At 37.1% G+C, this 8,767-nt stretch overlaps 1 pseudogene; it reads left to right on the top strand.

The window, feature by feature from the left end:
- The first annotated feature begins 624 nt into the window (after positions 1–624).
- Positions 625–3,886, top strand: LOC133879018 (protein SUPPRESSOR OF K(+) TRANSPORT GROWTH DEFECT 1-like; annotated as a pseudogene).
- Positions 3,887–8,767: the final 4,881 nt, after the last annotated feature.

Here is an 8,767-nt window from a genome sequence, read left to right as displayed (position 1 = left end):
AGCATTCCTAACGAAGTCGTCAAATAGACGAATTCACCAAAATCAGACGATTTTACTCAAAATCTTGTCTCCAACGAGCTCGTCGCCTCTACAGTAAAATAGACGATTGTCAGAAACGCTCGTCTCATCAGACGAGGGCAAAGTCGATCTTCTGTTGTTTTTTCGCATTTGTTTATTTCATTTTCGCGGGGAAGGTTGTTGATGAGCAGAAGACAACACCAAAAATATCATCACAGGGAAAACACAACTGGAAATCACAGGGGAGACACAACCAGAAATCACAGGGGAGATCAACACCAAAAATACACACGGTTCATTAAAACCCATTAATCAATAATAGCCCAAATTAATCAATAATAATCCATATAAAAAAACACAAGAAATTACATCAAGAATTTTCTGTTTAATCACAGAAAAATTCACCAAAAATTATCTCTCAACTCACCGGAAAACACCCATCGGAAACCCACTGAAATTGCCACGATTTTCACCGGAAAATCACCTCACGTCCACCGGAGATGGGTTCTGGCCGACGACCCATGGACGTGGGTCTCTAGGTTCGTCAGATTGCTACGGGTCCTCCACGATCGGGCTGGGTCTCTCAAGTCTCAGGTCTCCTAACAAATGGGCTCCGATTGGTCACGGGTTGCAGAGCGATTTCGCCGGAAATCACTCCACAGGCCACCGATCGTCGTGCCTCCTGTTCCTCCGGCGACAATCCATGGAACCCACCCGAAATCGGCGCCTCTGGACGGTCGGATCTTCTCCGGTTCTATCTCCCGATCTCTCGGGTCTGATCTCTCCCGGTGTGGTCTCTCCCTTGATCTCAATCTCTCTCTCTCGTTCACTATCGCACTGTCTCTCGGTGTGCAGAGCGAAGAAGGTAGAGGAATCGGATTAGAGAAAGAAGAAAATAATAGAAGTGTGCGTGAGAGAAGAGAAGAGAAAGGATAGGGAGGTTTGAATTCTGGAACAATCCGGAAAAGGCAGGTTGGTTGAAAAGGTAATAAAAAATAATATTTATTTTGAAGTAGAGAATATTTGGTAAGTTTGATATTTAGAGCTCTTAAAAACTAAGTAGCTAAAATAACAAAAGTGGTATTTTTAGTCAAAATTTGCTGAAATTTTGACGAGCTCACTACAAGTGCTCTTAGGGACCCCAAGTATCTTACGTAAGTGATTCTTACGTAAGAAGCTTTCTTTAAAGAGAACTGCTACTCTATACACCACAAAAGGAAAAAAAAAATGGGTCCTCCCTCTCTGCTACGGTCCTCTCCACCTCTAACACTATCTCTACCCCTAAGAAAAGTTTTTTTTTTTAAAAAAAAAAAAACAATTGAAGGCCTAACTCAACTTGTGCTTTTTTGAAAGAATAATAGCAACTCTTTCTTTGACATTTGAAGTGTTCATTTAAGATACGCATGTGACTGATGCAACGAAAGGTTTCTTTTTAGGTTGATCTACAATGAATATTGTCGATAGTTCCTCTCTCTCTGAGCCAAGGAGCACTGCTCCACCTTCTGTTGCAATTAGCTTGTAATATTAGTAACAACCCATTTCAAAAACTTGCTTGGATGACAGTCGTGAGCAATGCAATAATTCTAATGGACCCAATGATTACAGTTCTTGCGCAACCCATCTTATTTCAAGTCTATAACATTTTCAACCATCAAAGTATCTTGTCCCCACAAGGTGGTGTTAAGCTTTCAAATTTCCATTTTCTGATCATTAATTCTATAATCACGACCTCTAAATAGTTCTAAAGTTATTATATTTGTACTTCTATCATGGTCAGGTTATGTAATTTTGTGATTGTGAAATATTCTTGCTATCATGGTCATGTAATTTTTTTGATTGTAACATAGTTCTTATGTATTTTTATCAGTTTATCAATATGAAACACTCAATGAGTGATTTTTTATCCAATTTGCCTCGATTCTTTAATAGAATCATAGGGTTAGTTTGGCAAACTACTCAAACTTTCTCTCTATTTTTTTCACTTCTCTCAAAAAAAATATTCTAACTTTTTTACACTTTTTATATCACATCAATTATTTTTTATTATTATTCAAATAAAAAAACCACTACAAAACAAAACTTTTTCACTTTTCTATAAAACATTTCTAAATTTTATATCACATCAATCACTTCTTACTACACAACACACAAATATTTCCCAACAAAATTACTTACCAAACAGGCCCATAGTTTGAGAAGAGTTGTGATTCTATTGTTGTTTACTATTGCGAACCCATTATACCACCCAGAATCAGTTGGTATTAGAGCCCAGCAACTTTTTTGCCATGACATGAAGAAAACGAGACGAAGGAAATATATATATATATATATATATATATATATATATATATATATATATATATATATATATATGCAAGTTTTGGTGTTGTGCATGAGTGCAAAGAAACAAGTTAAACAACGCGTGATAAACGACTGGCGGTTCGTTCGTAGCGTGTGGAGAAGCAATTTCTTGCGTGATCTAGGTGACTGATGGAGCAAATCAGAACCTTACCTAACCAACTTGACGCCATAGATGTTGCTAATAGTCGTCACTGTCAACCAACTCCACATTTCATGGATGAGGATGATGTAGTTACATTGTTTCCCTTTTGAAGAGAAAGAGATGGAATGGATTGATTTGGCATCCGAAGGATCAGGGCAAAAATCATCTGAATTCGAGGACGAATTCTATCAAATCGGGTGAGAATGATGCGGGCCAATATCATCAGTTTTTTGTTACACCCGTTTTACGTAAAAAATTATATCTTTTGATTCTGACATCGGATTGAAACGACCTTGGTGGCATTGGAAAGTTTATTCAGAGGGATACAATTTTATATTTCATGAACATTTTGTAATTCCAACGTTTACTAGGCAAAAGTTGTCGTTTTATATTATTTGTACTATAAAATGTTTTTATTTTTTAGGGTTTTAAATTTAGGCTCGATATAAGCCTATTAAGATAGCTTTAGCCTCAGGTTTATGGAATTTTATCAGTTTGTCAATATGAAATACTCAATGAGTGATTTTCTGTTCCTTTTGCTTCGATTCTTTGATACAATCTTGGTTTGAGAAAAGTTGTAATTCTATTGTTATTTACTATTGCGAATCCACTACGCCATCCTGCATGAAGGATACATTTGAATTACGAGAAGAATCCGAAAATTAAGGAATTGATTACTCAGAAATTTTTGGAATATTTGAGGAGGGCAGAGGAGATGAGGGCCATTCTTGATTTTTTTTTTTTTGTTTGGATGAATTAGATCTTTCATAAAACCAAACTCAGCAGATTACAACACTCCAGTAAAAACAGGAACTAAAACTTTCAAGAAGAGAATATACAACAGCCACCACCCCACTACTACAAACACCATCAGGAACCAACACAGAAACAAGCCACAAAAAACAAGTCTGCAGACAACAAAGGACAACACAAACTGAGCCTCAACAAGAACGGGAAACTCAGAAAACAACAAAATACAAGTCGATCTGCAGAAAACAGAGGACAAAACACAACCTGAGCCTCAAAACAAATGCCAACTATAAGCAAGAGCCTTGTGTTTATCATTGCTCTTAACAGACACTTTAGAAAGGACCCGCATTCGCACATCAAGGGCCATTCTTGATTGTGGAGGAAATGGGCCTAATGGTGATGCAGTAGCTGCTACGAGACCAAGGACAAAGTCGAAGGGTGGAGAAGGGAACGATCTGGAGCAAGCAAAGGTCAGGGATGGCCTTGATTCTGTGATCATTATGGAGAAAACCGAATTTGAAGTGGAGTGATGTGGCTTGTCTTGAGAGTGCCAAACAGTCATTGCAAGAGGCTGTCATACTGCCTGTTAAGTTTCCCCAGCTTTTTACAGGTTAGTTCCTTAATAATTGTGTCTTAAGTTTTGGCTTATCTGCTTTCGTTTTATGGTTTCACCTGGGTATGCTTTCAATGTTAATAAGAATCGATTGGTTTATAGTAAAACTTGATCCTTACGAAAAAATGCCACTTGTACAGTTGTACCATAAATGCAAGACAATCAATTAGCAAAGAATGTGTCCTGAAATTTCTGACTTTCAGTTTCTAGTAATTCTCGTTTCTTTAGAGCTACGATGGAAACTATACGCATAGATTATACAAACCTACTAGAAATAAATGAAAAGATTTGTGGAGAGGTCATATTGTAAAATCAACAATTGCTCTCTCCCTTTCTTCTCTCAGGTATAACTGTGAAAGAAAACTCTGATATGCTATATTCTTTCTGTTGAATTCATTAAAAAATTGGTATCCTTGTACGTTCTGGATTCTCTTTTCCTCAAAAAAAGAAAAAAAAGAAAAAAAAGAAAAGAAAAAAAAAAGACCCAAACCAGCGAAAGGAGGGTTTGTGTATAGTAATAATAGTAGGGCATTAGAATTCTTTGTGCTGTGAAAGAGTGTTTAAATACCTGTCGTTGCTCGGAGTATTGGCCTTATCCTCATCGATCTTGACAGAAGCGGCCAAGTCAGAGCAGGTAGAAAGGACCATTTTTATAGTTATATTTGCCATTGCTTCATTGATTGTTTGATTATCCGATTAGTCTATCTTCCAATTGTACAGATACATATTAAGAAAATAACAAGAATTATTATGAGGTTTAAGATCCATTAGAAAAACCAATTGCATATACAAAGTTTTATTCTGAGAGTTATCCCCACCACCGAATTCGCACCTATAAATAAGGGATAAGGATTTAGCATTCACTGCTTTTTTCTCCTTGTCTGCTTGAAAGTGAAATTTATGTCAATGGAAGATTAAAAATTGGTAGAGAACTTGATTTGGAATTTCTAGTAGAAGGTGGGATGTGAACTCTCGAAGAGTGATGAAAGAACTAGCAATCTGCTTGCATGCTATTTTCTGTGTCATTTCCTTCTGTAAATCTGTAATCACTAATTTAAATAGTGTCTTGCATGATACTTTTTGCAATTAAAAATTGCATTTGATCTGATGTAGCAAAGAGAGGGGAAAAAACTCATTTGGTCCATCTGGAACAGGGAAGTCCTATTTAGCGAAGGCCATTGCAACAGAAGCATATTCAACTTTCTTTGGGTACTATTTTTATCAATACATAGCAAGTATCTGGTCTAAAGTAGTAGATAGAAGAACTAGTCTTTTAGAGGAAAGTATATTTTAAAGAGCTTGACTTCCTTGCGTATCTCATATTATAGTCATCTTCCCATTGAGCCCCTTTCTTCTCAATCCACAGATATGTTTCCAATTGCCCTTAATTGAAGTCTATATGATCATCTAGCTTAGTTCTATTCATTTTATGAGTTTGCTGCATAATTTCCAATTTTTTATGTCTAAGGATCACTTGATCTTTTGTGCCTGATTTTTTATATATAATATTTCACAATTTCATTTTTGTTTGTTTAAATTAAGCAATGCACTGAGATGTAAGTGACTAATATTTGGAAGAACATTTATTTGATAAGTAACATTTTGGAAGAAAAGTACTTGTAAAGTTACTTGGTTTTACGGCGTTACCAAGCTTTACCGAGTAGTTTAAGAAGTCTCTCTTGTATCCTAATAATAATATAATTTTTAAAATTACTATTAGACTTATGATTAATTACTATTAAATTTTGATTAATTAAAAATTTTAAAACTACCTCACTTTTAGAAGAATATAAAAGAAACGTAAAAACGACTTCTTCAGCTTCATTACCGTGTTGTAGTATCCTTCTTTTGATGAAGTAGAGGATGAAATTGTCTTTTATTAAAAAAAAATTGTGATGGGGCTTTCCCTTTCTTCAGCTTTTGTTGTGGCTCATGCCCTTGTGGGACTTTCTTAAAAAAGAAGAGGCAAGCTAACGTGGACTTTCTTGGTCATTGTTTTATACGAGCTTCCCTGGCATGTTGGGCCCTTTCTGTAATGGGCTGATATGACCGTTTTGGGCTCCGGCTGATTCAATTAGTCAATAATGTCGATTCAATGCTGACTTCTCTTTTTTTCTTTTTCTTTTTTTTCTTTTTTTCTTTTTTTTTTTTTTTTTTTTTTTTTTTTTTTTATGTTAAATATAAAAAAGCAAAACAACAAAAATAGTTCTTGTGGCCGGTTATCAGTTATTAACGGTCTATTCCTACTCCTAAAAAGGAAATGCTACGCTTACACCCAACTCCTCATACCCACTTACATAAACCTTGGCGTGGCAGTACTATGTCAATTTTTCTTTTTTTGTTGGAAAAATGCAATTTAGTTCCCTAAATTACCAATCATTTTCCAGATAGCCCTTGAAACTACTAAGACTTGGACTTTGGCCCCCAAACTACCAAAACCTTTAAAAATTCGATTTTTGGCGAAATATCTTCATAATACCCCTGCCACGTGTCATTTTTCAATTCAAAAATTTAAAAATTCAAAAAATAAATAAACTAAATTTTGTTATTATCATTATCATTATTATTATTTTAAAAAAAGATGGGTGTTTGGAGTGGTGTTATTTCTCAATCGCGACCCGGTCTTCTCGACACTTCTCTGGTCACCGTTCATTTGCAACGCCTTGATGACCAGTTTTATAGCCTGACTTGGCGAGTTTCCGTTCACAATCATCAACTCACTAATCTCGGTCGGGCCCAAGCTCGCCCTACTCTAAAAAATATCCTCCACCAAAGAGAAAACTTGTGATCCTTGAACCTCATGTAGCTATTGGCCAATGTTTTGAATGTCAAAAAATCATAAATAGGAAAATGAATATGAACATCGACGAACAAGCTCACGGCCGTTGATTTCTTCATTAGAAATTGATCAACTTCTTCCATAACGATGATAGACTTGTTCATTGTTTGTAACAAAACAAAATTCAAATTGGAATCATTTATAACCTTCGAAAGATCAATATAATAGACATTGAAGGATAAAAAATTAGCCATGTACACGTTCGAAGAGGCGGGGATGAGTTTGTGAAATTGCAAGCGTGCATCATGCTTAACGACGATGCTGGAAAAAAGCAGTATGTTCTTCGGTCGATCGCAATTTTTTTAAAAAAATATATATATAAAAAATAATAATAAAAAATTTAGTTATTTTTTATTTTTAATTAAAAATGACATGTAATAGGGGTATTATAAGCACATTTTGCAAAAAATTGGCATTTTTTAAAGGTTTTGATAGTTTGGGATGCCACTTAGTAGTTCAGAAGGCTATTCGCATTCGGAGAATGACTGATACTTTGAAAGGGCTAAATTGTATTTTTGCTTTTTTTTTTTCGTTTTCACCGACACATTCCCTCCCCAGCCAAACTCCCTGCCACCCAGTCCTGGGTCGCCAATAACATTCTATCATTTCACCCTGGGACCAAAGTCAAGCGCATCGCCGTCGGTAGAAAAATCAGAACCAAGTTGGGTAAAGTAACCAGAACCAAGTTGGGTAAAGTACGATCCAATAGAAAAATCCTCTAAAACACGGACTACGAACCATGTTAGTATTTTGGCCTCATTCTGTGTTTGGACAAAATCACTTATGTGTAAAAGATGCTGTAAACAGGGATTCCGCTATTCACAACATTCTCAGAAGATTCTGCTTGCAAAGTCAGAAAAATTCAAGTTCCCTGTCAGCCGTCCAGACGATCGAACCATCCCGTCCGGACGCCATTCTGTCCATTGTTCCATCCGTCCGGATGACGTGTCATTCCGTCCGGACTTCAAACAGACAAGCATCATCTGTTCAGACGAAGTGATTCTTCTGTCTAGACCCCTACACTGTATCGAGAAGGTTCTGTTCCAGCTTGCTCTGTTCGGATGTTTCAGCAGCACGTCCGGACGTCTATCAGTTCTCGAACAGTTCTCTGATTCCTTCCAATTTCCAACAAAAGGGAAGATCAATCAATCGTCCGAACGATGTGGTATCCCGTTCGGACGCATGTCTCCATAAGGCAAGAATCGCAGTTCAAAATTGATCGTCCGAACGTCTAATAGCTGTGGTCTGGACGCTGGTGCATCGTATATGAAAACTGCCGATTCAGCTTCAACCGTCCGGACGTCTACCCCTCATGGTCCGAACGCACGCACATCAGATATGGAAATTGCATGTTGAAGTTTAGCCGTCCGGACGCTTCAGAGACTGATATGGAAATTACTTGCAGCGGACGTGCGTCCGTCCGGACGATGTGTCATCCCGTCCGGACGATGTTCTTATACAGGAAAGATTTTCAGCGAAATTTTTAAAAAATCCTATCGCACTGTTGCCCGTCCGAACGTCCTAGGGTCACTGTCCGGACGGCGTCCGTACAAAACACTGCAGTCATTTGAACCCTCAACCTATAAATAGAGGCCTCTGGGCACTTAGAACTGCAAGAATTCGAAGTGAATTCCACTAGAGCTCAGAGAAGTTAGAAATTCCTCTAAAGCCTTATTCAAGTGTGCTGTTGCTGTGCTACAACTGAAGTCTATCTTAGAGGTCGGCTTTAAGGTAAATGAATTCCATTGAAGACCCTTTCAGGTAGGTGACCTAGTTGGGAGGTGTTCGTGTTGGGTTACACGTCAGAGATCAAGATATGACCACTGCATCAGGTTTATGTGAGTGTTACTGTCTTGTATCTAGCTTTGTCTTCTGAATAGTGGAATTCCTAGGTTTGGCTGCCCTGAAGTTGTTTTTCTCTTAATTGAGTTTCTACTTTGTCAACAAAAATCTCTATGTCTTTTATTTTCCGTTGTACTTAATTTTTGAAGCCAATCTCAATTTTCAATTGGTATCAGAGCTTGGTACACTCTAAGAAGATTAA

Source organism: Alnus glutinosa, chromosome 10, assembly GCF_958979055.1.
Source record: "Alnus glutinosa chromosome 10, dhAlnGlut1.1, whole genome shotgun sequence".
Taxonomy (NCBI): domain Eukaryota; kingdom Viridiplantae; phylum Streptophyta; class Magnoliopsida; order Fagales; family Betulaceae; genus Alnus; species Alnus glutinosa.
Note: the sequence above shows the minus strand (reverse complement) of the source record. Positions and strands in the feature narration are given on the sequence as shown.